This window comes from Macaca mulatta, chromosome X (assembly GCF_049350105.2).
Source record: "Macaca mulatta isolate MMU2019108-1 chromosome X, T2T-MMU8v2.0, whole genome shotgun sequence".
Lineage (NCBI taxonomy): Eukaryota > Metazoa > Chordata > Mammalia > Primates > Cercopithecidae > Macaca > Macaca mulatta.
The window spans coordinates 109,537,517-109,564,447 of record NC_133426.1 but is presented as its reverse complement, the minus strand read 5'-3'; the positions used below and the strand labels follow the sequence as shown (position 1 = coordinate 109,564,447).

The 26,931-nt window shown below is 39.0% G+C and overlaps 1 protein-coding gene across 28 annotated transcripts in view; it reads right to left on the bottom strand.

The window, feature by feature from the left end:
- RAB40AL (RAB40A, member RAS oncogene family-like) overlaps positions 1-26,931 on the bottom strand; it is a 218,273-nt gene that overhangs the window by 134,006 nt on the left and 57,336 nt on the right. For 12 of the 28 annotated variants that reach the window (XR_013412528.1, XM_077987489.1, XM_077987498.1 and 9 more), the window contains one exon: positions 18,431-18,594. The exons of 5 other annotated variants lie outside the window; for them this stretch is intronic. The gene's annotated coding sequence lies outside the window, so the exon portion shown is untranslated. Of the gene's footprint in view, positions 1-18,430; positions 18,595-24,799; positions 24,976-26,931 lie in introns of those variants that run through there. 11 more of the 28 variants (XM_077987503.1, XM_077987501.1, XM_077987500.1 and 8 more) reach the window with 5 other exon arrangements.

The window sequence follows — 26,931 nt, the reverse complement described above, 5'->3', positions numbered from 1 at the left end:
TTAAAGTATACTTCCATGAAAAAATGGTTATAATAAGGGCAAACTTGGGTTACGAAGATGATAAAAGATCGGCATCCATTTTAGCTTACCCAGTTCTCCAGCTATTTATCCATATGTCTCAAAGCATTGAAAAAATATATTTATTATTCTGACATAGTTTTCTCTTCCACATAGTAAAGGGCTTCATTTTTTAAATGGAGGCTGTCGGTATTCCTACACACTGGGAATACCCAATTTTCCACTCAGACTTCTAGAAAACTCTGTAGGGCGGGCTTGGGCCACAACTCCTCCCTCCCACTTTCCTACTGTGATGTTCAAGCTGCAGTTCAGGCTTCAGTCACGAGGGGGCACTATCATACCACCATTGTCAAACTTCTCCACAGCCATGTTTGCATGGAGCAAAAAAAATTCCTCACTTAAAACCTAGCATATGAATTTACATACAGAATGGCTCTAATTCTGTCAGAATAAAATTGATAAGTGTAAAAGATGACAGTAAAATCCTCTACTCTGCGGCATCCATAAGATGAAACATGAGATACCTCTAGTGCACACTGGCAGCCCATGGCAGGCAGAATTATTGTAATTTGGTATATTTTTGAAAGTTTAGTGACTATGTATATTGCATTTTATGTGAATTATCTGTTCATATCTTTTGATGATTTCTCTCCTCATTATTAAGACTTCTTCCATATCAAGGATATTATGTATTAACCATTCTAAATCCTAAATAAATATAGATAGCAAATAAACATATGAACTAGTGAAAGACTATACAATTTGTGTTTAAAAGCAATACAACAGAATTGAACACAAATGAGCAATCATATCAATAACAGTAAATTGGCTTAACTCATCTATTAAAATAAAAGTATTTCAGATTGCCTATTGAAGCAAAATCCAAAGCTATGCTTTTCCCAGTGATACACGTAAAACAAATGTATTCATATAGGTTAAAAATGTAAGGATAAATATACACTAGGCAGTTGACAATATAAAGAAAATAAGGGTTACAATCTTGATAATTAAGAGAAAAAAACTGAGACTAAAATGGATTTAAAGAGACAAAAAATCACAGTTGATAAAGCCAAAGGCTACAATTCACAAGGAAGATGGGAGCTATTAATACTTACTTATGCAGTCATGTGGTAAAAATATTGATAGAACAAAAACTACAGTAGTGCAAAGAGAAGTAGGAAGAAGCACACCATTTAATAATAGATGATTCTACATTTCCTGTTATCCAAAAACGTTCAGGTGGAGAAAAATTTAGTAATTGTAGAGAAGACTTAAGCAACATAATTCCAAGGGTAGATCTTACAGATACACTTATTCTAAACTGTGAAGCCTAATATTAGGTAACACACCTACTTTTCATATAAACATGGATCATTCATGAAAACTGATTCTATCTGAGGCTGTTAAACAAAACTTGCGCCCAAATGGAAATAGATTAAAATTGCAGAATTTGGTGCATATAATCATAATGAAAACAGAGCATGTATGAATTTAGCTAGAGTAGCTATCAGAGACTATTTTAAAGCATTAAATACCGATATCAATAAAAATGAAAATAAATGAGTTAAACATTCAATTCAGAAAGCCTGATAAAGAACCACAATGTAAACTAAAAGAATGCAGATGAAAAGAATACTTAATGGTAAAATTAGAAGTGAATGTAAAGAAATAACATCTCAGCAGAGTTGGGATGAGAAGGAAGCAAACATTGGTGGTGTGAATAATGTGTCAAAAACTGTGCTGGGATCTGGAGGAGAGTTTCCCCTTGAATTCCTCACAATGCTCTCTTGAGTATAAGAATCAAGTTTGTGTGTGTGTGTGTACATATAGACATACGACGTTAAATTAGCTAGTTGGAGGACAAGAACACCTATAGTATTAACGTGTGTGTGGGGTTGTATGAAGACAAATATGCAAAAAAATATATATTTTGTCTAGGGATGTTCTCATATATAGTAAAGTAATAAAAAATATGTGGAATAAATACCGCATTCTGGATATTGATTATCTCTAGGAGGGAAGAAAGGGCCATGGAGGAGTAAAGTTTTTCTTAACCTGGATTAATTTTATAGTTATCTATACACTTTATCTGAAATATTTCATAAGTAGCAGAGGTTTTAGGGGATATAGTGTTTTTTTTCATAAGTCTAATCCATACTCAGCAAAGGCTTAATATTGAGCCAAGTGGAGAAGTTAAAAATATCAGTCCCATCATAGACTGGGCGCAGTGGCTCACGCCTGTAATTCCAGCACTTAGGGAGGCCGAGGCAGGTGGATCACTTGAAGCCAGGAGCTCGAGACCACCAGCCTGGCCAATACAGCAATACCCATCTGTACTAAAAATACAAAAAAAAAAAAAAAATTAGCTGAGTGGTCAATATGTTACATATATGCCATTTCCAATTAGATGCATTGTTTAAGAACTGAGGCTGGATCAACTGGTAAAGGGTTCATTGGGAAGCAAATTTGGGGCAAGGCATGGTGGCTCCTGCCTGTGATCACAGAACTCTAGGAGGCCGAGGTGGGAGGATTCCTAGACGTTGATGAGCCTGAACAACATAGTGAGATCCCATCTCTATAAAAAAATTTTTTTAAATTAGGCAGGAGTCGTGGCACATGGCTGTAGTCCCAGCTACTCAGGATGTCAGGTGTCTCACACCTGTAATCCCACCTACTTGGGAGGCTAAGGCAGGAGAATCGACTGAACCCGGGAGGCAGAAGCTGCTGTGATCCAAGATCACGCCACTGCACTCTAGCCTGCGTGACACGGCAAGACTCTGTGTCAAAAAAAAAAAAAAAAAAAAAAAAAATCAATCCCATCATGGTTGAAATTAACATTGGGCTATGTTCTTTGGGATTTTTTTGTGTATACATGTATGCACATGAACTGTACATACACTACATATGCAACTCATATAATTAATATACCATATATATAGTTCAGTACCCTGTCTTTTTTGTTATTTTAGTTTTCCTTTTACCTTAAGTACTAACATGTGGATGAGGCATTCTGGTTAAATTACAAGGTAAAAGACATGATACAACTTTGCTTTTTTTTTTGAAGGTTCTTGCTCTGTCATCCAGGCTGTAGTACAGTGGTGTGATCACAGCTCACTGTAGACTTGACCTCCTGGGCCCAAGCAGTCCTCCCACCTCAGCATCCTGAGTAGCTGGGACTACAGCCATGTGCCACCACTCCTGCCTAATTTTTAATTTTTTTTGTAGAGATGGGATCTCACTAGGTTGCTCAGGCTCATCTTGAACTCCCAGGCTCAAGGAATCTTCCCACCTTGACCTCCCAAAGTTCTGTGATCACAGGCAGGACCACCATGCCTTGCCCCAAATTTGCTTCCCAATGAACCCTTTACCAGTTGATCCAGCCTCAATTCTTGAACAATACATCTGATTGGAAATGGTATACATGTAACATATTGAATAATATTATATGTTTGGGTCTGCTCCTGAGATTTCTATAGAGTTCCTTTAATCTATATATCAAACACTCTGTCCAACAGTTATTTCATTATAGGTTCATGAAACGTAATACCTGGCCATGTATTCCTACTCCTATTATTCACCCTTTTGATAGGTGAAATGAATAATAAAAAAATATGCTAACAATTATAAGGTATATAGTATTAATAGACAAATTGCTTACTATAGATCATACAACCAAAAAGTGATGGTTCCCAGGGTCAAATTCAGAAACTTCTCACCCCAAAGCCCACACCTCTAATCACTGTTTCTACACTGAGTGCTCCTCTGTGTTTGGGCTGAGGCCAACAAAGGGAAGGGACTTTCTCAAAGACCTGTGGTCAGTTGAGGGGTTTTACAGCCAGGGCACAAGGTTAATGATTCTCATCTTCAGTCCAGCTGGCCCATTAATATTCCTGGATCTTCTGTACTATTTCTTCTTGGGGCTCAATAAGAATTCCAGAGGGATCATGGTGGATGGGAGGCAAGACTAGATTGCAGCTCCCAAGTGGACAGGCAGAGCAGTGTATGGAGACTCGCATCGTGTACTTTTGCTCCAGAACTACTGCAGAAATAAACCAGGAAAGCTGAGAGAACCCACAGACCTTCTGAAATAAGGAGATTTTTCCTGCAGGACCCAGGAGACACTCCACATACTGTGAGTGCCCAAGCTGTGGAAGTGGGAAAGGGGGATCATCTACCCCGAACATACACCCTCACTGGGGAACCTGAAAGTCTAGATCATGGAAGAAGATTCTGACCTCACCTGGAGCTGAGTCAATTCAGAGAGCCTAGCGAAATACAGGGGTAGAGGAAGTAGGAGGAAAAACCCTGTGGGCTCCCTGGGTCCCCTAGGAAGCCATTTCTGCCTTATCTCACAGAGGTCCTTGGGGAGGGCTACCAGAGCTACTGGGAAAAGACCACAGGGAGAAGGAAACCTCCAGTTGAACTCTGTAACAATTCCAACTGAATGTGAAGTCTCCTGGCCAGAATTCAGGGGAGGGCATGAATCTGGTGTGCAGACGCCACAGGCAGGGAAGCAACTGGTAGCCTGGGGCAAGTTCTCAGCCCTGCTCACCCACTGCCTGGAAACACACTCGGTGCTGTTGAGGGGACTACGGTGGGAGTGAGACCAGCCTCTTGGGTTGCATGGGAGCTGGGTGAGGCCTGTGACTGTCAGCTTTCCCCTACTTCCCTGACAACCTGCATGACACAGCAGAGGCAGCCATAATCCTCCTGGGAATTTAACTCCATTGACCTAGGAACCACATTCCCATCCCCCACAGCAGCTGCAGCAAGACCTGCCCAAGGAGAGTCTGAGCTCAGACATGCCTAGCCCTGCCTCCACTTGATGGTCCTTCCCTACCCACACTGGTAGCTGAAGACAAAGGGCATATATTCTTGGGAGTTCTAGGGACCCACCCACCACCTGATCCTCCCTATACTACCACAGCTGATGCTCTCTTCAAAGCGCCACCTCCTGGCAGAAGGCCAACCAGCAAAAAATACTGCATTAAACAACCAAAACCAAGAACCCTCACAGAATCCATTTTAGCCCCCTGCCACCTCCACTGGAGCAGGTGCTGGTATCCACAGCTGAGAGACCTGCAGATGGTTCACTTCACAGGACTCTGTGCAGACAACCCCCAGTTCCAGCCTGAGCCTGGTAGACCTGCTAGGTGGCTAGATGCAGAAGAGAGATAACAATCACTACAGCTCAGCTCTCAGGAAGCCATATCCCTAGGAAAAGGCAGAGAGTACTACATCAAGAGAACACTCCATGGGACGAAAGAATCTGAACAGCAGCCTTGAGCCCTAGATCTTCCCTCTGACAGAGCCTACCTAAATGAGAAAGATCCAGAAAAACAATTCTAGTAATATGACAAAATAAGGTTCTTTAACAACCCCCAAAAATCACACTAGCTCACCAGCAATGGATCCATACCAAGAAGAAATCCCTGATTTACCTGAAAAAGAATTCAGAAGGTCAGTTATTAAGCTAATCAAAGAGACACCAGAGAAAGGTGAAGTACAATTTAAGGAAATAAAAAAAGTGATACAAGAAACGAGGGGAGAAATCTTCAGTGAAACAGATAGCATAAATAAAAAACAATCAAAAGGAAATTATTTCAGGAAATAATAGACGCACTTACAGAAATGCAAAATGCTCTGAAAATTCTCAGTAATAGAATCGAACAAGCAGAAGAAGGAACTTCAGAATGCAAAGACAAGGTTTTTGAATTAACTCAATCCAACAAAAACAAAGAAAAAATAATAAAAAAATGAACAAAGTCTCCAAGAAGTCTGGGATTATGTTAAAAGACTAAACCTAAGAATAATCCATGTTCCTGAGGAAGAAGAGAAACCTAAAAGTTTGGAAAACATATTTGGGGGAATAATTGAGGACAACTTCCCAAGTCTTGCTAGACTTAGACATCCAAATACAAGAAGCTCAAATAACACCTAGGAAATTCATTGCAAAAAGATCATCGCCTAGGCACATTGGCCTCATGTCACCTAAAGTTAAGATGAAGGAAAGACTCTCAAGAGCTGTGAGGCAAAAGCGTCAGGGAATCTATACAGGAAAACCTATCAGATTAACAGCAGATTTCTCAGCAGAAACCCTATAAGCTAGAAGGGATTAGGGTCCTATCTTCAGCCTCCTTAAACAAAACAATTATCAGCCAAGAATTTTGTATCTGGTGAAACTAAGCTTCATAAATGAAAGATACAGTCTTTTTCAGATGAACAAATGCTGAGGGAATTTGACACTACCAAGCCAGCACTACAAGAAATGCTAAAAGGAGCTTTAAATCTTGAAACAAATCCTGGAAACACATCAAAACAGAACCTCTTTAAAGCATAAATCTCACAGGACCTATAAAACAAAAATATAATTTAAAAAACACAAGGTATACAGGAAAAAAATAGCATGATGAATAGAATAGTACCTCACATCTCAATACTAATCTTGAATATAAATGGCCTAAATGCTTCACTTAAAAGATACAGAATTGCAGAATGAATAAGAATTCACCAACCAACAATCTGCTGCCTTCAAGAGACCAACCTAACACATAAGGACTCATATAAACTTAAGGTAAAGGGGTGGAAAAAGACATTCCATGCAAATGGACACCAAAAGTGAGCAGGAGTAGCTATTCTTATATCAGACCAAAAAAAAAAAAAAAAAAAAAAAAAAAAAAGGCTCTAAAGTAACAGCAGTTACAAAAGACAAAGAGGGACAATATGTAACTATAAAAGGCCTTGCCCAACAGGGAACTATCACAATCCTAAGGATATACGCGCCTAACACTGGAGCTCCCAAATTTATAAAACAATTACTACTACATCTAAGAAATGAGATAGACAGCAACACAATAATAGTGGGGGACTTCAATACTCCATTGACAGCATTAGACAGGTCATCAAGACAGAAAGTCAACAAACAATGGATTGAAACTATACCCGAGAACAAATGAACTTAACATATATTTACAGAACATTCCATTTAACAACCACAGAATATACATTCTATTTAACAGAGAATTTGAAACTACCAAGCCAACACTACAAGAAATGCTAAAAGGAGCTCTAAATCTTGAAACAAATTCTGGAAACACATCAAAACGAACCTCTTTAAAGCATAAATCTCACAGGACCTACAAAACAAAGATACAATTTAAAAAAACACAAGGTAGATCAAGATAAACTCCAAGATAGACCATATGATAGGCTACAAAACGAGTCTCAATAAATTTAAGAAAATTGAAATTATATCAAGCACTCTCTCAGACCACAGTGGAATAAAACTGAAAATCAACTCCAAAAGGAACCTTCAAAACCATGCAAATACATGGAAATTAAATAACCTGCTCCCGAATGATCACTGGGTCAAAAACGAAATCAAGATGGAAATTTAAAAATCTTCAAACTGAACAACAATAGTGACATAGCCTATCAAAACCTCTGGGATACAGCAGAGGTGATGCTAAGAGTAAAGTTCATAGCCCTAAACACCTATGTCAAAAAGTCTGAAAGAGCACAAACAGACAATCTAAGGTCACGCCTCCAGGAATCAGAGAAACAAGAACAAACCAACCTCAAACCCAGCAGAAGAAAGGAAACAACCAAGATCAGTGCAGAACTAAATAAAATTAAAACTAAGAAAATCAATACAAAAGATAAATGAAACAGAAAGGCGGTTCTTTGAAAAGATAAATAAAATTGATAGACCATTAGCAAGATTAACCAAGAAAAGAAGAGAGAAAATCCAAATAAGCTCAATTAGAAACAAAACAGGAGATATTACAACTGACACCACAGAAATATAAAAGATAATTGAAGGCTAATATGAACACCTTTACAGAAATAAACTAGATAACCAAGGGGAGATGGATAAATTCCTGGAAATATACAACCCTCCTAGATTAAACCAGGAAGATATAGAATCTCTGAATAGACTAATAACAAGCAGCGAGATTGAAACTGTAATTTAAAAATTGCCAACAAAAAAAGTCCAGGACCAGATGGATTCACAGCTGAATTCTATCAGACATTCAAAGAAGAATTGGTACCAATCCTATTGACACTATTCCAAAAAACAGAGAAAGAGGGAATCCTCCCTAAACCATTCTGCAAAGCCAGTATCACCTTAATACCAAAACCAGGGAAGGACATAACAAAAAAGAAAACTACAGACCAATATCCCTGATGAACACAGATGTAAAAATCCTTGGCCAGGCGTGATGGCTCATGCCTGTAATCCCAGCACTTTGGGAGGCCAAGGCAGGTGGATCACTTGAGGTCAGGTGTTTGAGACCAGCCTGGCGTACATGGTGAAACCCCGTCTCTACTAAAAATACAAAAAGTAGCCAGGTGTGGTGGCACGCACTTGTAATCCTAGCTACTTGGGAGGCTGATATGGGATCGCTTGAACCTGGGAGGCGGCGGAGGCTGGAGTGAGCCGAGATCACACTACTGCACTCTAGCCTGGGCAACAGAGTGAGACTCCATCTCAAAAAAAAAAAAAGAAAAGAAAAAAAATCATCAACAAAATACTAGGGAACTGAATCCAACAACATATCAAAAAGAAAATCCACCATGATCAAGTAGGTTTCATACCAGGGATGCAGGGATGGTTTAACATACACAAGTCATAAATGTGATATACCACATAAACAAATTTAAAAACAAAAATCACATGACCATCTCAATAGACACAGAAAAAGCATTTGACAAAATCCAACATCCCTTTATGATTAAAAATCTCAGAAAAACTGGCATATAAGGGACATAACTCAATGTAATAAAAACAATCTATGACAAACCCACAGCCAACATAATACTGAATGGGGAAAAGTTAAAAGCATTCCCTCTGAGAACTGGAACAACACAAGGATGTCCACTCTCACCACTCCTATTCAACACAGTAGTAGAAGTCCTAACCAGAGAAATCAGACAAGAGACAGAAATAAAGGGGATCCACATTGGTAAAGAGGAAGTCAAACTGTCGCTGTTTGCTGATATGACTGTATACCTAGAAAACCCTGAAGACTCCTCCAAAAAGCTCCTAGGACTGATAAACTAATTCAGCAAAGTTTCCAGATACAAAATTAATATACAGAAATCAGTAGCTCTCCTATACACCAACAGCAACCAAGCTGAGAATCAAATCAAGAACTCAACTCCTTTTTACAATAGCTGCAAAAAAATAAAATAAAATACTTAGGAATACACCTAATCAAGGAAGTAAAAGTCCTCTACAAGGAAAACTACAGAACACTGCTGAAAGAAATCATAGATGACACAAACAAATGGATACACATCCTATGCTCATGGATGAGTACAATCAATATTGTGAAAATGACCATACTGCCAAAAGCAATCTACAAATTCAATGCAATTCCTATCAAAATACCACCATCATTCTTCACAGAACTAGCAAAAACAATGCTAAAATTCACATGGAACCAAAAAAGAGCCTGTATAGCCAAAGCAAGATTAGGCAAAAAGAACAAATCTGGAGGCATTACATTACCTTATTTCAAACTATACTATAAGGCCATAGTCACCAAAACAGCATGGTACTGGTATAAAAATAGGTACATAGACTAATATAACAGAATAGAGAACCCAGAAACAAAGCCAAATACTTAGAGCCAACTGATCTTCGACAAAGCAAACAAAAACATCAAGTAGGAAAAGGACACCCTATTCAACAAATGGTGGTGGGATAATTGGCAAGCCACATGTAGAATGATGAAACTGGATCCTCATCTCTCATCTTATAAAAAATCAACTAGAGATGGATCAAGAACTTAAATCTAAGACCTGAAACTATAAAAATTCTAGAAGATAACATCAGAAAAACCATTCTAGGTATTGGCTTAGGCAAGGATTTCATGATAAGAAACCAAAAGCAAATGCAATAAAAACAAAGATAAATTGCTGGGACTTAATTAAACTAAAGAGCTTTTGCATGGCAAAAGGAACAGTCAGCAGAGTAAACAGACAACTCACAGAGTGGGAGAAAATCTTCACAATCCATACATCTGATAAAGGACTAATATCCACAGCTTACAACAAACTCAAACAAATTAACAAGAAAAAAAACCAAACAAACCCATCAAAAAGTGGGCCAAGGACATGAATAGACAATACTCAAAAGAAGATATACAAATGGCCAACAAATATGAAGAAAAGCTCAACATCACTAATCATCAGGGAAATACAAATAAAAACCACAATGGAATATCACCATACTCCTGCAAGAATAGCCATAATCAAAAAATTAAAAAAAAAAAAATAGATGTTGGTGTAGATGCAGTGAAAAGGAAACCCTTCTACACTGCTGGTAGGAATGTAAACTAGTACAACCACTATGGAAAACAGTGTGGAGATTCCTTAAAGAACCAAAAGTAGAACTACCATTTGATCCAGCAATCCCACTACTGGGTATCCACCCGGAGAAAAAGAAGTCATTATACAAAAAAGATACTTGTACCCACACATTTATAGCAGAACAATTTGCAATTGCAAAAATGTGGAACCAACCCAAATGCCCATCAATCAATGAGTAGATAAGGAAACTGTGGTATATATCTATATATGTGATGGAATACTACTCAGCCATAAAAAGGAATGAATTAATGGCATTTCCAGCAACCTGTATGAGATTGGAGATTATTATTGTTAGTGAAGTAACTCAGGAATGTAAAACCAAACATCGTATGTTCTCACTCATAAGTGGCAGCCAAGATAGGAGGTTGCAAAGAATGACACAATGGAATGTGGGGACTCAGGGGGAAAGGGTAGGAAGGAAGTGAGGGATAAAAGTCTACAAGTTGGGTTCAGTGTATACTGCTCAGGTGATAGGTGCACCAAAATCTCACAAAATACCACTAAAGAACTTACTCATGTAACCAAATACCACCCGTTCCCCAAAAACGTGGAAATTTTGAAAAAAGTAAATAACTAGTATTGTACAAATACAAAAGAAATGAAAAGGAAAATAAAATAAAATAACAAAAACGAAAGAAATTCCTTTACCCATGTCACCCTAGAAAGAAAGAAAGAAACCAAAAATCATGTGGAATAAAAAGAATGAAAAGTCCTCAGGTCACTTTCTGCAGCTACATTTCCAGATACACTCTGTTTCAAATCTTCTATTTTATTACACGTAGGTATTTTATCTTGGTACCAGCAATCTTTCTTCTAAGAATCTATCCCAAAAACACAATGAAAAAAGACCAAATGGCAGAAACACAAGGCCATTACTGGCAGAACAAATCATAACAGCAGGAGACTAGAAATAAAACAAATGTCCACCAATAAGGGATTTATTGAATAATCTAAGGTACATCTGTATCCTAGAATACTATGCAGCAATAAAAAGCAAGGACTCCTTCTCTATACTGCTATGTATTGATCTCTAGAATATATTCTTAAGTGGAAAAAATGAGGTGCAGAAATATGTTTGAGCTGTTGCTGTTTATTATGGTAGACATTAGCCACACATGGCTATTTAAATTTAGGTTGATTAAATTTAGATGCAATTAATAATTCAGTTCTTCAATCACAATCACCACATTTTGAGTGTTCAACAACCACAGGGACCTAGTGGCTACTGTGGTGAACAGTGTAGACATAGACTCTTTTTATCTCTGCAGAAATCGTATTGGACTCCACGGAAGTAGAGTAGCCTACTTTTAAACCATAAAATAGGAGAAAATAATGTATTTGCTTATAATTTTAAAATTAGAAGGCCAAAACAAACATTGATAAAAATGATTATGCATAAAGGGATAGAAGAGCAGCCCAGGATTAAAGACAATCATGTGTATCATCTCAAAATATAACACATACTTAATGGTTTCAAGCACTGAAAAGGATAAGTAATAATGACCAACCCAATAGTAATGGACAACTCTAGTACCAAGAATGAGACCTCTAAAACATTTCCCACTAAAAAGAACCAGACTCCCTTGGAAAAATGTCTGACTCCAGGTCTGGGGTAGGAATGGTACCAGAAGAGTCTAGACCAAACTAACATACTCAAAACCATGTCAAGAATAAGTTGAGCTAAAGGAGCTTCCATTCACAAAGATAGAAAAATCTGAACATCAATAAAAATACTGCAATAGGTTAAAACACATCAAATACAGAAACATCTGGAGTTTATGAAAACACTTTAAAATACTAATAGAACAGAACAAAACAAAACAAAATCAACTCATTGCTCCCCTTTGAAGAATCCTAGGAGAACAACCCACTATTTTGAAAAGTAGAAATACAACAAAAGAATTAAACATTCATCTTATTTTCCTATGCATACCATACTAACCTATAGTTGATGACAGGATGTTTCTTTTATAGAATAATTCAAGCTAATAAATGCCAAAAATAGAATTAGAACATCACCCTGCTACAACTTTTAATGAAATGTGGATTTATACAACAATCTTTAGAGGCTGCAAAATACTTGAGGTATAATGCAGATGGAAATTTTTATAATCAGTAAATCTAACAACTTTTGAACCTAGTGATCAAAGGAGAGACAACTAGATACAATGAGCCTCCTCCTGGTATAATGCTATAGGAATAAACACCACCACATATTAGGTACTTCTGCCAAGAAATCTGAATTGGATCAAGACTCTAAATCTAATACAAATTTAAAGGAAAAGAAGTTGCCAGTGGAATATAATAAACAACACAATAAGGATATAAGTCAGCAAAATCCACAAAGTAAACTCCACAGGGCAAAATATCTTAAGCAAATAAATTGGAATGTGTGATGGTTAATTTTATGTGTCAACTTGACTGAGCAACAAAGGGCCCAGATGTTTTGTCAAACATTATTCTGGGCTGGGCACGGTGGCTCATGCCTGTAATCCCAGCACTTTGAAAGGCCGAGGTAGGCAGGTCACTTAAGGCCAGGAGTTCAAGACCAGCCAGGCCAACAGCAAAACCCTGTCTCTACTAAAAACACAAAAATTATCCAGGTGTGGTGGCACACGCCTGTAATCCCAGCTACTGAGGTGGCTGAGGCAGGAGAATTGCTTGAACCTGGGAGGTGGAGGTTGCAGTGAGCTGAGATGGTGCCACTGCACTCCAGCCTGGGCAACAGAGTGAGATCTTGTCTTAAAAAAAAAAAAAAAAGTTATTCTTGGTGTGTCTTTGATGGTGTCTCTGGATGAGATTAACATTCAGATGGGTGAACTGAGTAAAGCAGTTTGCCTTCTCTAATGTGCATGGGCCTCGTCCAATCAATTGAAGATGTGAACAGAACAAAAAGGCTGACCAGGAGGAATTTCTCTGCCTCATTTCCTGAACTGAAACATTGGTCTTTTCCTGCTTTTGGACATGAATTCAAATCACCTTTTCTTGTGTTTCTAGCCAGCAGCCTTTTGGCCTGGAATTTACAACATTAACTCTCCTGCTCTCCTGATTCTCAGACCTTCAGTTTTGAATAGGAACTATACCATAGGCTCTCCTGGAAATCAAGTTTGCCTACTGCAGATGTTGACAAATTTCAGCCTTCATAATTACATGAGCCAATTACTTATAATAAATCTTTATCACTATGGCTCAACTTACAATTTTTCAACATTATGGTGGCACAAAAGTGATATGCATCCAGTAGAAACTGTACTTTGAGTACTCATACAACTGTTTTTCACTTTCTGTACAGTATTCAATAAATTACACAAGATATTCAATATTTTATTATAAAATAGACTTTGTATTGAATGATTTTGCCCAGGTGTAGGCTAATGTAGGGGTTCTGAGTGTGTTTAAGGCAAATTAGGTTAATTAGGTTAAGCTGTGATGTTCAGTAGGTTAGGTGTATTAAGTGCATTTTTGACTTATGATATTTTCAACTTAGGATAGGTTTACTGGAATGTAACTCCGTAATAAGGACCCTCTGTGTGTATGTGTGTGTGTGTGTGTGTACATATGTGTGTGTGCTTGTGTGTATGTGTATACACATACAGGCATATTACTGTACTTTGCTTTATTGCACTTCACAGATATTTCATGTTCTTTTACAAACAGAAGTTTTGTGGCAACCTTGCATCAAGTGTGTCTATTAGCACCATTTTTCCAATAGCATGTGTTCACTTTGTGTCTCTGTCATATTTTGGTAATACTCACAATATTTCAAACTTTTTCATTATTATTGTAATAGCTGTTGTGGTGATCTTTGAACAGTGGTCCTTGATGTTACTGTTGTAATTGTTTTGGGGCAGGCACTACAAACTACACCCATCTAAGATGACTAACTTAATTGATACATGTATGTGCTCTGACTGCTTCACTAACTGGCTGTTTCTTGGTCTCTCTCCCTGTCCTCAGGCCTCCCTATTCCCTGAGACACAACAATATTGCAATTAGGCTATTATATTAACCCTACAATGGCTTTGAATGTTCAGGTGAAAGGACGAGTCCCATGTCTATCACTTTAAATCGAAAGCTAGCAATGATTACACTGAGTGAGCAAGGCATGTCAAAAGTCGAGACAGGCCAAAAGCTAGGCCTCTTGCACCAAACAGCCAGGTTGTGAACACAAAGTAAATGTTTTTCAAGGAGATTAAAAGTTCTCCTCTAGTGAACACATGAATGAAAAGAATGCAAAACAGCCTTATTGCTGATAAGGAGAAAGTTTTAGTGACCTGGATAGAAGATCAAATCAGCCACAACATTCCCTTAAGCCAAAGCCTAATCCAGAGCAAGGCTCTAACTCTATTCAATTCTATGAAGGCTAAGAAACATGAGGAAGCAGCAGAAGAAAAGTGTAGCCAGAAGAAAAGTTGGAGCCAGCAAAGGTTGGTTCTTGAGGTTTAAGGAAAGAACCCATCTCCACAACATGAAAGTGCAAGGTGAAGTAGCATGTGCTCATGTAGAAGCTACAGCAAATTATCCAGAGACATAGGTAAAATAATTGATGAGGGTTGCTATACTAAACAAAGTATTTTCAATGTAGAGAAAACAGTTTTATAGTGGAAGAAGATGCCATGTAGAACTTTCATAGCTAGAAAGTAGAAAACAATGCCTGGCTTCAAGGCTTCAAGGACAGACTGACTCTTTTTTTTAGGGGCTAATAAAGCTGGTGACTTAAAATTGAAGCCAATGTTCTGAATATCCTAGGGCCCTTAAAAATTATGCTAAATATACTCTGCTTGCGTTCTAGAAATAAAACAACAAGCCTAAATGACAGCACCCCTGTTTATAGCATGGTTTACTGAATACTTTAAGCCCACTATTGAGGCCTACTGCTCAGTGATTCCTCTGGTAGACCCAGGCAAAGTAAATGGAAAAATCTTCTAGAAAGAATTCATCATTTTACATGACTTTGTGAACATTGTGATTCAGAGGAAGAGGTCAAAATATCAACATGAAAAAGAATTTGGAAGAAGTTGATTCCAATCCTCATGGATGACTCTGAGGGGTTCAAGACCTCAGTGGAAGAATAACTGCAGATGTGATGGAAACAGCAAGAGATCTAGAATTAAAGTAGAGCCTGAAGATGTGATGGAATTGCTGCAATCTCATGATCAAATTTGAACAGATAAGGAGTTTTTTCTTCTGGATGAGTAAAGAAAGTGGTTGCTTGAGATGGAATCTACTTCTGGTGAATATGCAGTGAACATCATTCAAATGACAACAAAAGGTTTAGAATATTACATAAACTTGATAAAGCAGTGGCAGGGTTTGAGAAGATTGACTTTAATTTTGAAATAACTTCAACTCTGGGTAAAATGCTATCAAATAGTATCACATGCTTATGGAAAAATCTTTTGTGAAAGGAACAGTCAATGGATGCAGCAAACTTCATCGTTGTCTTATCTTAAGAAATTATTAGAACTATGCCAACTTTCAGCAACCACCACCCTGATCTGTTAGCCATCAATGGCATCAAGGCCCTCCACCAACAAAAAGATAATGATTCACTGAAGGCTCAGATGATTGTTAGCAGTTTTTAGCAATAAAGTATTTTTAAATTAAGGTAAGTACACTATTTTTATAGACATAATGCTATTGCATATTTAATAGACTATAGTAGTATAAATGTAACTTTTATATGCAGTGGGAAACCATAAAATTCATGTGACTTGCTTACTATGGTATTTGCTTTATTGCAGTGGTCTACAACTGAACCTGTAACATCTCTGCAATGTCTCTGTGTGTGTGTGTATATATAAATATATACACATATATACATACATATATACGAGTGTATATATACATGTATATATACATGTATATATACACATATATTTATGAGTAGTTCTGTTTTGTTGGAGAACTCTGACTAAGGTAGAAGGTTGAAAAAAAGGATAGACCTTCTTTGAATTAAAAGGGACTTAACACTTTGGAGAAATTACAATTAAAACCAGGAGGAGAACCTCACCAGAACAACAAAAGTGGAAAAGATGGAAAATATCAAGTGTTGGTGAGGATATGGATTAAGTGAAACTCTCACACACTGCTGGTGGGAATATAGATTGAAAAAAAAGACGCTGTAAAAACTGCTTGGTGGTATCTACGGAGCCACATACGGACATACCCTATGACTCAGGAATGCTATTTTTTGGTATACACCCAAGAGAGATGAAAATATATGTCCATCTATTTGATACAAACAAAAATGTTCATATGATCATTACTCATGATAAGTCAAAAACTGGAAAATACCCAAGTTTTTATAACAGGTAACTATATTATGAAATATCCAAACAATATAATACTTTACAGCAATGAGAATGAATAATCTACAACTACAAACAGCAATACACATTAATCTCACACACATTATGTTGACTGAAGGGAGCCAGATACAAGAGAGTGCATGCTGTATGATTCCAGTAATATTTCTTCTAACCTCCTGATAAAATTTGAGGAAGAAGAATATCAACAACCCATTTCTTTTTCTTTTAAGTTACTTAGTGTCCTCTTATGTTATGTAATGTAACCTCAGAGAAGCAAAGCAAGTTTCTTCTAAGCCCTTTAGAAGTGAACAATTGCATATAAGATCAAAGGCTAATACTATGTCTGGTGGACAGACCACTGTGTGTGAGTGATTCAGATGAGAATCATACATGGATGCTCTCAGTCTGCACAAAATCCCACAGTGGTCAATGAGTCACCATGGTAACCATGCTGGCCAAGGAAAGGTGGAAAAAAAGCAAAGAATAATCACTCTGATTTGGTTCATAAAATGTGCAAAGAATTGAAAGAGACTGACATGACCACATTAACACTCCTTAAGTGTTCCTAACAATAGATACTCATCACAACTTCAGTGATATAAACATATACATATGTGCATGTACATACACTGATGTATCCACATGCTCTCTCCCTCGCTCTCACCACCAAAGAACTCATGATTCATCACGTGAGGAAGAAAAACACAATTCAACTGATTCAATTCTTTTTTTTTTTTTTTTTTTTTGAGACGGAGTCTTGCGCTGTCACCCAGGCTGGAGTGCAGTGGCCGGATCTCAGCTCACTGCAAGCTCCGCCTCCCGGGTTCACGCCATTCTCCTGCCTCCGCCTCCCGAGTAGCTGGGACTACAGGCGTCCGCCACCTCGGCCGGCTAGTTTTTTGTATTTTTTAGTAGAGACGGGGTTTCACCGTCTTAACCAGGATGGTCTCGATCTCCTGACCTCGTGATCCGCCCGTCTCGGCCTCCCAAAGTGCTGGGATTACAGGCTTGAGCCACCGCGCCCGGCCTCAACTGATTCAATTCTAACCACAAATATAAAATTGGAAGTACTATAACTATTCTATTCTGTTATAGATTGATCTTTCTAGAGTTGACCTGTAGATTGTCTCTAGGCCTTTTCTTCCTTTCTTGAGTTGGATGACTCAGTTTTGTTATGATGGCTGTTCTCCCCAAAATGATCTGTGCTTTCAATGGAATCCCAGTCAAAATACTAGCATAAATTTTTTTCTAGAAATTAACAAGCTGATATTAAAATTCATGTGGAATTCCCTCAATTTTTGTTTTTCTGATTTAAAGTCTTTAAAAAAATGTAAAATGAGGCTAAAGCTGATAGACTCCAAGGAGAAATATTAATACATGAATCAAACTGCTAGGAACATCTTCCAACCAACTGCATAGTTCAACCCCCAACTGGGAGATACATGGGAATGACTTATACAGTCAGAAAAAAATTTGTATTTACTACAAGTGCATATTAAGATCAAGTTCTTTCTTCAGTGTGGGTAATTCATTGCTTTCAAAGCAGGCATCACTTAGATGGGTGTCAAGGGCTACTTCAAAGCATGCAGCTGCTGATGAAAGGAAATTCCCCCTGCTGTCTTCCCCAGTGATGAGATGAAAGTAGCTTCTTTACTTTTAGGCTATTTTGTGAACCTCACAGGAGCTATTCCACCACATGCTTTTGTTCAGATCTATGAACTCACCATAAGCAGGTGTCATGTCCTACCAGGGATGTAAGTGCTGGTGGTCTCCTAGGATTGTTGCCCTTTAAGTCAGGCGTAGAAGCTTTGGCAGCCATCATGACCCAAATCCTCAGAATCTGCCTCTTTCAGACACCTGATAGGAGCTCAGACATCCACATGAAGAGCTGCACAAGGAGAGAAAGAATCCAGCAATCACTGTGCTTTCTTAGAGTAATTATGTGCCTGGCACCATGCTAGGCACTGGGTTAGTGAACAATGACACTGATACAATTGGGCAGTGATCATAACAATTAGAAGGGTCATCAGTGGGTTTCTCACTAGGACCTTTTTCTTCTCCTTTCCTCATCTATCTTCTAACAACAAAATTGAAAAAGAATGAGAAGTGACCTCAACTCACACAGGCATTCCTGATTCTGCAATAACCACAGGGCTATGGGCTTGCATTTGTGTTATTACAATCCTGGTTGCAGCAATCCTGTATGTGAGCATTCTTTTTTTTTTTTTTTTTTTTTTTGAGACAGAGTCTTGCTTTGTTGCCCAGGCTGGAGTGCAGTGGCGTGATCTCAGCTCACTGCAAGCTCTGCCTCCTGGATTCACACCATTCTCCTGCCTCAGCCTCCCGAGTAGCTGGGACTACAGGCACCCGCCACCACGCCTGGCTAATTTTTTTGTATTTTTAGTAGAGACGGGGTTTCACTGTGTTAGCCAGGATGGTCTCGATCTCCTGACCTTGTGATCCTCCCGCCTTGGCCTCCCAAAGTGCTGGGATTACAGGTGTGAGCCACCACGCCCGGCCGTATGTGAGCATTCTTATCCCCATTTTACAGAGGAGGAAGCTGAGGTCAAAGAGAGTCATTATCAGTCTCATCCTCCCACGTCTGGCCTTTATGTGGAAAGTAGCTACAGGACACCCTGGAGGAATACGCAACACTCACTGGGGTGAGAAAGAGCCCTATATCTCTCTCATTCATCCCAGGGCAGTTCAGCCCCCACCATGGGGCACCCACACCCTCAGCTGAGTCCCAGACACCTGAAGGTAGGACCTTGCTCTCATAGCCATATTCTTCTAGGTCTTCTGCTCTATTAAAAGATGCAGAAGCCCCATAATAACTTCAGGTTTCCATGGCAACTGTGATGCATTGACTTGTCCTCTATATCTCACAAGCCTTTGCATAGTTCCTTTGCCTATAGCTGAAAGCAAAATACCTTCACACTTTAGACCACCACTTGCGAAAGCATACTCACTAGAGGAACTAGGCTGGGACCCAGGCAATTGGGGGAACTCTGCCCAGTTTGGTAGACGAAAGCAGGTCCCTGTGGTCAAAAATTTTATTTGTTTAAAAGTGACAGTAGAGGAGTATCACCAGTATCCAGAGACCCAGGAGGTACCCCAGGGCTCTTGGTGATGAACTAGCCCTCTGAGAGTGAACTTGTAAAACTCACACATCATGCTAAGTGGTTAGTCATCTGTGGCGGAAAACTAGAGACTATCTATAATCATATTTATGATTAAAATGATCTAAATGATCTAAAATACCATAAAATGTCATTTAAGGAATCTCACATTTATTTCATGGAAGCAGGCCTATAATAATATAATCATTTAGTAGGCAGACATCTAGTCAATTCAATAATACATTGGGTTACCCTGGAAAATTTTTATCTTACATTTTTGATACTTTTTCCATGTGAAGAGACATCCATGAAAAACAAACAAACAAACAAACATGTAGCCTCTCTATACACTCACTCACTCCTTCTCTATCACAGGAATGACTTAACTGATTGGTAAATCTGAAAGGAGAAATGGGTTGTTCAACCCAGGTCCTCTCCCTTCAAAACTCTAAATAGTAAGCTGCCCTTCTGGGCAATCATTCTGCTCTGTCCTCAGGGATGAGTCTTACAACAGGCCTACAGCTCTACTCCCCTTTCTGTGCCTCACTGGCTCCTCAACTCTTTCTACGGTCTTGCTTTACAATGCTTTCGTGTTTAAGAAGCCCCCAAAATACCTTCCTGCTCTTAGTCTGAACTCTAAACTAACTAAAAAAAAAATCACAAAAAACTAATAAGCATAATACATTGACCTTATTCCTCATAAAAGTGATATTGGACAATATGACTTAGATTTACTGTCACATGGGCTTTCTATGAATGAACCCCAGAACTGGACAGATTAGTCCATCCAGCAGTGCTGCATTGGGACAGTCACAAAGGTCAAGGAGTGCAATGAACAGTTAACCACGTGCTGTCTCCTGAGGAGCCCTGACTATGCATACCCAAGGAAAGTAATCTCCTTGCCAAGGGCTATCCCTGTAGCAGGAGAAAGTATCTCAGGACACCTTCTTTGAAAAACAGTTCACAAGTGGTAGATATCCCTTGTCTCAATAGCATATTCATCAAGCAACCTGCTGAAGATATGATTTTCCATATGGCTTGGGAGTAGCATGTAGTAACAGCCTCTGAATTCCTTAAAATGAGTAATTGCAGTGGAAGCTCCTTTTATGGAGGGAGATTTGAATTAGATTCTAAATTCCAAGAGCGGGTTGAAAATCATATATTGTGAAATTTTCCCTTGAAAAATCACTTCAAGAAGGAATTAAGGAAATGTTCATAATTCAATACCCACACATAAACTCATATGCAGATTATGGCAAAATTTATAACAAAGTCCTACCAAGGCTTTAAGGCTAACAGAATCTCTACAAATTCCAGTATAATAGATTAGAGAAAAAGAGGGAAAGTTCACCAAATCCACATGTTTTGGATATTCATTTCTACTTAACAAAACGTCCCAAACAATAGCCATTTATTATCTCTCAGGATTTTGTGTGTTCACTAGGCTCCGCTGGATGATTTTTGCTCAATGTGGTATCTATCACCAGGGACTGCAATCATCTGAATACAGACGAATGCATCCTGGGACTTCCAAAAAAGCTCACTGACATGGATGACTGATGCTGGCATCTGCTGGCAGCTCAGCAGGGGCTACTGTGTAGAGCACCTTGGTTTAATACAGAGTCTTCCATGGGAAGCATAGAAAGATAAAACACAGCACATCTAGGTAAATCTGAATGTTTTAGTGTATATAATTTTGTTTATCTGAAGTTCAAATTCAACTAGTCATACTGTTTTGTTTTGTTTTGTTTTAAATCTGGAAAGTCTAAGGGGTGAACCTGTGAATCCGTAAGTTTAATGACCATCTGACATGATTCTTCCAATGGGAAAGGTCTGGCAAAAACAAGCAGATCAGATTGTCACACACACACAAAAAAAAGACAAAAGCTGGTAACACCTGGTGTTTGTGGAATAAAGGGGCAATGAACACTTGGATACATGTTGGTGCCAAATTGGTGTATATATTTTTTGAGGCCCACATTATTACAACTTCATAACTTGAATGGCCTTCAATACAGAAGTCCTATTTCACCAACAAAAGAGTTTCAGGTGAGGGTTTAGAAAGGGATCCCAAAGTGATTCTGACCTGCAATTTGGTTAAGGAAGCTTGGGTGAGGGGGCAGGTTAGGAGTCATATGAACTTTTGGCCCCAAAGAGGAAAGACAGCTAATATTTACGAAGCCGATTTTTAGCCAAGCCTAGTGCTACATTCTTCACGTTAGTAGTTGGAATTAACCCACACAACAGCCCTGCTAGTGAGGTATTGCTATTCTCTCTCCACAGATGGATGTGACTACAAAGCACATATTCCTTACCAGAGAAGGATGGCAAAGACATTGCTCACCAGGCCTACTGCTAGAGCCAGGAATAGAATCTGTCAATGTGGGCACCCTGGGGTGCTGGTGGCATTTCCAGAAAGGATCCAAGTTTGGTGACCCTTCCCCTTGCTTCAGGAATGGTTTGTGGCAGAGCTAGAAGCAGAAGCTTCACACATGAAGCCAGTATTTCTTCCATCTTTTATGAAAACTTAAAGAAAGGATTGGGCTGCTTATTATCTTGTAGGAAAGGGAGGACCTCTGAGGACACAGAGAAGGGAGAGGAAGAGAGATTTCTCCCAGACAGGAATGACGTCAGAGGTCTACAGGTCGCTCTAGGAGTAGGAACCTGAGAACTGCTCCATATCAAAGCTTGGAGTGGCTCCTGGATGGTCCACCCGGAGTGGGTATCCAGCGTGAGGCAGATTTTTCTGTTTGGATCAAAGGATAGATAACAGTGGTGGCATTTTTTTCCTATTTCTTGTATGCTTGATGCTCTGGCATCTGAGGCCTTGCTAACTGGGGAGGGACTGCTCCTTCCAGGGTTAGCTAATTCCCAGTCCTAACAAAAAACTCACCTAAGGAGCACACATTTTATATTCAAACTAATTAATCCAGAGCAACTACACATACACACTCACACTTCCTCTACTGGGCTCTTACATTCCAGGCCAATAGTACCCTCCCCTAATCATATCAGAGCCTGATTCTGTCAGAGGCATTTGAACCAGAGAAACTCTATTTTGAATAGGAGCTAAGTAAAATAAGACTGAGACCTACTGGGCTGTATTCCCAGAAGGTCAAGGCATTCTTAGTCACAGGATGAGATAGGAGGTCATGAAGACCTTGCTGATAAAACAGGTTGCAGTAAAAAAGCCAGCTAAAACCCAACAAAACCAAAATGGCTATGAAAGTGACCTCTGGTCGTCTACACTGCTCATTAAGTGCTAGTTATAATGCATTAGCATGCTAAAAGACACTCCCACCAGCACCATGATAGTTTACAAATGCTATGACAACATCAGGAAGTTACCCTATATGGTCTGAAATGAGGAGAAACCTTCAGTTCTGGGAACTGCCCACACCTTTCTGGAAAACTCATGAATAATCCACTCCAGTGTTTAGCATATAATCAAGAAATACCCATAAAAATGGGCAACCAGCAGCCCTCGGGGCTGCTCTGCCTATGGAATAGCCATTCTTTTATTCTTTTACTTTCTTAATAAACTTGCTTCCACTTTACTCTACGGACTTGCCCCAAATTCTTTCCTGAGTGAGATTCAAGAACCTTCTCTTGGGGTCTGGATCAGGGCCTCTTTCCAGTAACAATTCCAGACAACTTAGGACAGCCCCTGCACCACAGAACCTGCTGAAATTATTCCGAGTAGTCAGTCCTAAGCCTAATTACCCTGCCTTGTCTGTCATTTACCACAGAAAACCACAATAAAGGCTTTTGCCACGTTTACCTCCCGCCTAAATTGGTGGACTCTGAGTGGACTTATGTGGAATGGAGAGTGCCTCCTCTTGGAAATTTCGAGTAACAAACTATCTCCTTAATGGCAGTTGTATCCTGATCCCTTGGCCTCACTATCCTAAATAATAGTAAAACCTACATTGTAAAACAATGCCTCAGGAAGAGGGGACTTGAAGGCTCTGAGTCAGCTAGGAAAATGGGCAGCTTCTTGAGTCATGTGGACAGATGAGTGATGACTGCCAGAGCTCTTCCTGCTATACCAGGAGGCTAAATTCCCAAAAGTGTAACTGTTTCCTCAAAAAGCATGAAAATTTAACATTGCTATACTGTCTAATTGAACTGTATAATCTTTTTATTAATATGTATCCCAACCAACTATAAGAGAGCACCTGCTTTAGAGATCTGAACAAATGATAAGTTTCACAAGACTTTTTAAGTATTTGCTGATCTGATATCCTGGTGTTATAATGTTAGATTCCTTTTTTTTTCTATCACGTTTTTAAATAAATGACATAGTTTACATTTATGCCTCAGAATATATCATAGAATAATTACTGAGTTTAGAAATAAACCCTGATGACTGACAGTGTGTGTTTATACTACATCCCATTTAAATGGAAAATGTAGGTGAAAAGAACTTCATACACTAATGGGGAAGAACAAATTGGTACAACCTCTTTGCAGAGACATTCGGCAACATCTATGAGAAAACAAAATGAGGCCCCCATCAGCTGCTACTCTCTTAATCACGGACTATAGAGAGAAGCATGTGTGTTGCACCAGAAAAGGTATACAAGCATGGTCACAACATGTCTAGTCATATCAAAACAATTCCAAGGTCATCTTATTAGAGAAATCTCAGAAACATTATCTTTAGAGAATGAAAAGCTGGATAACAGCACTAACTTAGCTAAAAGTATGGAAACAATTGTATGCCTTGTGCAATTCTCTCACAAGAAGTCTGTGAGGAAGGCATCATTATTTCTAGCTTACAGATGACCAACTCAGACTCACTGATGGAAAATCAATTTTGCAGAGGCATCTAGTAATGATCAGGAGTGGGGATGCAACTCTTAGTCTCCTCAAAGGACAACACCTGGTCTCGTTTTAGAGATGATGACCGTCTAGGACTTTAACACTTATAGTTTTTTATGTTGCTAGGATTGTTCCCTTATGTGTACTCACTCAACAACCTCTCTCTCTTTGAAGAAGCTGATGGTGCAGATGAAATCCCACTGCAAGGTACTGTAGATGGTAATGGGTCTAGTATGAAGGTCAAGGGCTTGTGACTCCTACCTCCTCTTCATCTGCACTCTCTTTTCATTTGAGACGCAATGGGAAACTGCTTTTCCAATATCAATCTAGAAGATCAAACAAGGCAGCAGAAAATGACAAGGAATTAAAGAAAATGGTTCAATGAGCTTCTTCAGTCTCCCTCAATCCTTCAGCAAAGTTCTCCTGCAACACAGAAATGGCCCTGGTGCTTCATTCATCATGTTCTACTTCTTCCTGCTCCATTTCCTGGTGGTCTTTGTGGCAGTTATGCTGTTTGGATTAGGTGACAGTCATCATTTCTCTGAGAGGAAAAGAAAAGGTGGGCCAGGACAAACATTTGTTGAAGTCCTACTAGGTGCCATCTGCTCTGTACAGGATTTCCAATTTACCCCACAGAACAGTTCTGTGAGGAAGACATTGTGAGTTCCTTTTACAGATGACCAACAACAGGCTGACAGAGGCTAAGAAAGGATTCCAGTGTCATACATCAAGTAAGGGACAGGAATGAAGTTACAGCTTTTACCATCATCACAATATCCATGCATTCTCAACAGAGGAGATATTGTCCCCAAGGGGCTGAAAATTGATTCTGGAGGGTAGGAAGATGGTAGACGTTACAATGGTTTGTGGCACTACAATGAACCACACAGCACACAAACAGTTTACACTATATCGGTGCTATTAAAATTTCATGTTCTAGGCAGGAAGGAGCTAATGAGGAAAAAAATGAATGTCTAAAAAGCCTCCTTTGGATCCTAATAATGAAAGAAAGTTAAGAAACATTGCATGTACTCGGGGACTTCTGTGAATGATGAGCCACCAAGGCTTAGGGATTAGTCATTTTACACTCCCTCATGGATGCTCACTCAACAACCCCTCTTGGTGATGATGAGGATAATGATGATGGAAGTGAAATCCTTCCCCTAGGGCCAAGAGACCTTCGAATGGGAACCATGTGAACTGTCTTTTAAGATGGCAGACAGGGGCTCAGTCAGACAACAGGTATTTCTTCTGGGAGAGACGATATTAATGTTTTTAAAACTAATATTAAAACTGTAATCATATCATACTCTAAGTTGTATATCCTTTAACCTTAACCTTCATCCAAGGAACCTATTGTGAAATCCATAGTTTAGGTCAGGTTATAGGAAGTTAGGAGAGGTTAAATAAATCAGGGGAACTATGTTGTTAATGCCTGCTCAGTAATAGAACCTGGAGTTTCATTCACACGTATGTTTATTGCGGCACTATTCACAAGAGCAAAGACTTGGAATCAACCCAAATGTCCATCAGTGACAGACTGGATTAAGAAAATGTGGCACATATACACCATGGAATACTATGCAGCCATAAAAAAGGATGAGTTTGTGTCCTTTGTAGGGACATGGATGCAGCCGGAAACCATCATTCTTAGCAAACTATCACAAGAACAGAAAACCAAACACCGCATGTTCTCACTCATAGGTGGGAACTGAACAATGAGATCACTTGGACTCGGGAAGGGGAACATCACACACCGGGGCCTATCATGGGGAGGGGGGAGGGGGGAGGGGGGAGGGATTGCATTGGGAGTTATACCTGATGTAAATGACGAGTTGATGGGTGCTGACGAGATGATGGGTGCAGCACACCAACATGGTACAAGTATACATATGTAACAAACCTGCACGTTATGCACATGTACCCTAGAACTTAAAGTATAATAATAATAAATAAATAAATAAATAAATAAGCAAAAAAAAAAAAAAAAAAAAAAAAAAAAAAGCTTTGTGCCCTGAGGCTGCCAGGAATCTGAGTGCTCTAGTCTCCCCGGCACTCATGTTCCAGTCAGCACCACAGATACCAAGATGTTGGAGTTTCTATTGTGATGCATTTGTTCAATAAAATATCCCAGCATTTAACATAGGTATACATGAATCCATACCAATATGAACAAAAGTTTGAATTAATAAAGAAATCAGTGAGAGGAGGAAAACTGTCTTTTTCAAATAATTCTAAGTGAAATATGTAGCTGTCTGCTCTCCCTGAGGTCAAGCTTAATT